Source organism: Saccopteryx leptura, chromosome X, assembly GCF_036850995.1.
Source record: "Saccopteryx leptura isolate mSacLep1 chromosome X, mSacLep1_pri_phased_curated, whole genome shotgun sequence".
Classification (NCBI taxonomy): Eukaryota; Metazoa; Chordata; class Mammalia; order Chiroptera; family Emballonuridae; genus Saccopteryx; species Saccopteryx leptura.
The window spans coordinates 136,354,555-136,360,554 of NC_089516.1; positions in this window are offsets into that span (position 1 = coordinate 136,354,555).

Here is a 6,000-nt window from a genome sequence, read left to right on the forward strand (position 1 = left end):
ATAAGTAAAAGCTCCAAGAAGAACACAATAAAACCAAATTTAAACTGTGACAACAAAGGAAAAAAAAAGGGGGGAGAGAATGGAGATTAACAGTAGCAAAGGACGATGAAGTGCAGAAATACTTATAAGATAGGGTACTACAATGAATATGGTAGGTACCCTTTTCATTACTTAATGGTAACCACCCTAGAAAAAACCACCACAAAAACACATGACTTAAAAAAGGTAGCAACAGAAGAAAGAAGTATGGAACACAAACAAACAGAAACAAATGATAGAAAAACAAAAGAGAAGAATCAAACTAGATACAAAACTAACAGAAAGCAATTTATAAAATGGCAGTAGGGAACCCACAAGTGTCAATAATTACACTAAATGTAAATGGATTAAACTTACCAATAAAAAGACACAGAGCAGCAGAATGGATTAAAAAAGAAAATCCAACTATATGCTGCCTACAAGAAACACATCTAAGCAACAAGGATAAAAACAAATTCAAAGTGAAAGGCTGGAAAACAATACTCCAAGCAAACAACACCCAAAAAAAAGCAGGTGTAGCAATACTCATATCTGATAATGCTGACTACAAGACAGAAAAAGTACTCAGAGACAAAAATGGTCACTTCATAATGGTTAAGGGGACGCTGAATCAAGAAGACATAACAATCCTTAATATATATGCACCAAACCAAGGAGCACCAAAATATATAAGACAGTTACTTATTGACCTTAAAACAAAAACTAACAAAAATACAATCATACTTGGAGACCTCAATACTCCACTGACGGCTCTAGATCGGTCATCCAAACAGAGAATCAATAAAGATATAGTGGCCTTAAACGAAATACTAGAACACCTGGATATGATAGACATCTACAGGACACTTCATCCCAAAGCGACAGAGTATACATTTTTCTCTAGTGTACATGGAACATTCTCAAGAATTGACCATATGTTGGGCCACAAAGACAATATCAGCAAATTTAGAAAAATTGAAATTGTACCAAGCATATTTTCTGATCATAAAGCCTTGAAACTAGAATTCAACTGCAAAAAAGAGGGGGAAAAACCCACAAAATTGTGGAAACTAAACAACATACTTCTAAAAAATGAATGGGTCAAAGAAGAAATAAGCGCAGAGATCAAAAGATACATACAGACAAATGAAAATGAAAATACGACATATCAGAATCTCTGGGATGCAGCAAAAGCAGTAATAAGAGGAAAGTTCATATCACTTCAGGCCTATATGAACAAACAAGAGAGAGCCGAAGTAAACCACTTAACTTCACACCTTAAGGAACTAGAAAAAGAAGAACAAAGACAACCCAAAACCAGCCGAAGAAAGGAGATAATAAAAATCAGAGCAGAAATAAATGAAATAGAGAACAGAAAAACTATAGAAAAAATCAATAAAACAAGGAGCTGGTTCTTTGAAAAGATCAACAAAATTGACAAACCCTTGGCAAGACTCACCAAGGAAAAAAGGCACAGGACTCAAATAAATAAAATCCAAAATGAAAGAGGAGAGATCACCACAGACATCATAGATATACAAAGAATTATTGTAGAATACTATGAAAAATTATATGCCACCAAATACAACAATCTAGAAGAAATGGATAAATTCCTAGAACAATACAACCTTCCTAGACTGAGTCATGAAGAAGCAGAAAGCCTAAACAGACCAATCAGCAGGGAGGAAATAGAAAAAACTATTAAAAACCTCCCCAAAAATAAAAGTCCAGGCCCAGACGGTTATACTAGTGAATTCTATCAAACATTCAAAGAAGACTTGGTTCCTATTCTACTCAAAGTCTTCCAAAAAATTGAAGAAGAAGCAATACTTCCAAACACATTCTATGAGGCCAACATAACCCTCATACCAAAACCTGGCAAGGATGGCACAAAGAAAGAAAACTACAGACCAATATCTCTAATGAATACAGATGCTAAAATTCTAAACAAAATACTGGCAAACCGAATACAACAACATATTAAAAAAATAATACATCATGATCAAGTGGGATTCATCCCAGAATCTCAAGGATGGTTCAACATACGCAAAACGGTTAACGTAATACACCATATCAACAAAACAAAGAACAAAAACCACATGATCTTATCAATAGATGCAGAAAAGGCTTTTGATAAAATACAACACAATTTTATGTTTAAGACTCTCAACAAAATGGGTATAGAAGGAAAATATCTCAACATGATAAAGGCCATATATGATAAACCATCAGCCAACATCATTTTAAACGGCATAAAACTGAGGACTTTCTACCTTAAATCAGGAACAAGACAGGGTTGTCCACTCTCTCCACTCTTATTTAACGTGGTGCTAGAAGTTCTGGCCAGAGCAATCAGACAAGACAAAGAAATAAAAGGCATCCATATTGGAAAAGAAGAAGTAAAGGTATCACTTTTTGCTGATGATATGATCCTATACATCGAAAACCCGAAGGACTCCACAAAAAGATTATTAGAAACAATAAACCAATACAGTAAGGTCGCAGGATACAAAATTAACATACAGAAGTCCATAGCCTTTCTCTATGCCAACAATGAAATATTAGAAAACGAACTCAAAAAAATAATCCCCTTCACGATTGCAACAAAAAAAATAAAATACCTAGGAATAAACATAACAAAGAATGTAAAGGACCTATATAATGAAAATTACAAAGCATTGTTAAGGGAAATCGAAAAAGATACAATGAGATGGAAAAATATTCCTTGTTCTTGGATAGGAAGAATAAATATAATCAAAATGGCCATATTACCCAAAGCAATATACAAATATAAAAATCCCTATGAGATTTTTTAAAGAAATGGAACAAAAAATCATCAGATTTATATGGAACTATAAAAAACTCCGAATAGCCAAAACAATCCTAAGGAAAAAGAATGAAGCTGGGGGCATTACAATACCTGACTTTAAACTATATTATAGGGCCACAATAATCAAAACAGCATGGTATTGGCAGAAAAATAGACACTCAGACCAATGAAACAGAATAGAAAGCCCAGAAATAAAGCCACATATATATGGTCAAATAATCTTTGATAAAGGGGCCAACAACACACAATGGAGAAAAGAAAGCCTCTTCAACAAATGGTGTTGGGAAAACTGGAAAGTCACATGCAAAAGAATGAAACTCGACTACAGCCTGTCCCCGTGTACTAAAATTAATTCAAAATGGATCAAAGACCTAAATATAAGACCTGAAACAATAAAGTACATAGAAGAAGACATAGGTACTAAACTCATGGACCTGGGATTTAAAGAACATTTTATGAACTTGACTCCAATGGCAAGAGAAGTGAAGGCAAAGATAAATGAATGGGACTACATCAGAATAAAAAGTTTTTGCTCAGCAAGAGAAACTGATATAAAAATAAACAGACAGCCAACTAAATGGGAAATGATATTTTCAAACAACAGCTCATATAAGGGCCTAATTTCCAAAATTTACAAAGAACTCATAAAACTCAACAACAAACAAACAAACAATCCAATAAAAAAATGGGAAGAAGACATGAATAGACACTTCTCCGAGGAAGAGATACAAATGGCCAACAGATATATGAAAAGATGCTCAGCTTCATTAGTTATTAGAGAAATGCAAATCAAAACTACAATGAGATACCACCTCACCCCTGTTAGATTAGCTATTATCAACAAGACGGGTAATAGCAAATGTTGGAGAGGCTATGGAGAAAAAGGAACCCTCATTCACTGTTGGTGGGACTGTAAAGTAGTACAACCATTATGGAGGAATGTATGGTGGTTCCTCAAAAAACTGCAAATAGAACTACCTTATGACCCAGCAATCCCTCTACTGGGTATATACCCCAAAACCTCAGAAACATTGATACGTGAAGACACATGTAGCCCCATGTTCATTGCAGCACTGTTCACAGTGGCCAAGACATGGAAACAACCAAAAAGCCCTTCAATAGAAGACTGGATAAAGAAGATGTGGCACATATACACTATGGAATACTACTCAGCCATAAGAAATGATGACATCAGATCATTTACAGCAAAATGGTGGGATCTTGATAACATTATAAGGAGTGAAATAAGTAAATCAGAAAAAAACAAGAACTACATGATTCCATACATTGGTGGAACATAAAAATGAGACTAAGAGACATGGACAAGTGTATGGTGGTTACCAGGGGTGGGGGGAGGGAGGACAGGGGACGAGTTAGGGGGAGGGGGAGGGGCACAGAGAACTAGATAGAGGGTGGCGAAGGACAATCTGACTTTGGGCGAGGGGTATGCAACATAATTTAATGACAAGGTAACCTAGACATGTTTTCTTTGAATATATGTACCCTGATTTATTAATGTCATCCCATTACCATTAATAAAAATTTATTTAAAAAAAAAAAAAAAGAAAAGATGCTCATCTTCTTTAGCTATTAGAGAAATGCAAATCAAAACGGCAATGAGATACCACCTCACACCTGTTCGATTAGCTGTTATTAGCAAGACAGGTATTAGCAAATGTTGGAGAGGCTGTGGAGAAAAAGGAACCCTCATACACTGTTGGTGGGAATGTAAAGTAGTACAACCATTGTGGAAGAAAGTATGATGGTTCCTCAAAAAACTGAAAATAGAGCTACCTTGTGACCCAGCAATCCCTCTACTGGGTATATATCCCAAAAACTCAGAAACATTGACACGTAAAGACACATGCAGCCCCATGTTTATTGCAGCATTGTTCACAGTGGCCAGGACACGGACACAACCAAAAAGCCCATCAATAGATGACTGGATAAAGAAGATGTGGCACATATATACTATGGAATACTACTCAGCCATAAGAAATGATGACATCGGAACATTTACAGCAAAATGGTGGGATCTTCATAACATGATACGAAGCGAAATAAGTAAATCAGAAAAAACCAGGAACTGCATTATTCCATATGTAGGTGGGACATAATAGTGAAACTAAGAAACATTGATAAGAGTGTGGTGGTTACGAGGGGGAGGGGGGAATGGGAGAGGGAAAGGGGGTGGGGAGGGGCACGGAGAAAACAAGATAGAGGGTGACAGAGGACAATCTGACTTTGGGTGGTGGGTATGCAACATATTTGAACAACAAGATAACCTGGACTTTTTATCTTTGAATATATGTATCCTGATTTATTGATGTCACCCCATTAAAAAATAAAATTATTATAAAAAAAAAAGAAGAAAGTAATCAATGAACAACTAAGGCGCCATAACGAAGAATTGATGCTTCTCATCTCTCTGCCTTCCTATCTGTCCCTTTCTCTGACTGTCTTTGTCATAAGTTTAAAAAAATTCAAGGAGGGATTACTGTGTGCCAAACACCAATAGTATTCGTTAACCACATTTATGTATTTTATGAGTTAACTAAAATAATGCACATGAATTCCTTTATCAGCACCTACTACTTTGCTACACAGTATGAACTTGTTCATACCCTTGTTCCAGGGTATGAACAAGTCTTGTATTGAGTGTAATGAAAAGAGACCATACTTAAATAATGAGTGGGATTGAGTATTCATAAAAATAAACAAAAGAACAACAAAAAAGAATCATCTCTGCTATTGGCTAAAACAGGGAAAGGGAGAGGAGACATTATAACTATCTGCCTTAGGTTTCAGGAGGATACTAACAAGCATGAATATATGTTACTTCAAATTTGAATGACTAAAAATCTGTAGACTCAGTGCTCTGCAATCGATAAAAGTGAGCCACTCTGGCTTTGCTGCCATTGAGACCTCCCCTTACAAAGGCAGCAGTGGGGGTATGGCCTTATACCTTCTGGGATTGGTCTTCCCTGTGGCAGAGGAGCTCCTGGGCCCATAAATCTCTAAGGCACAGTTATGCTTTTACCCTTGAGCTCAAAAATGGCTGAATTGATCACTGCCGCCATTAAACATGTGGGCCCTTTAAACTCACCTAAGAGCCAGCGGCTTTAGAACCAGGCCCTCGTTAGATTCTACCT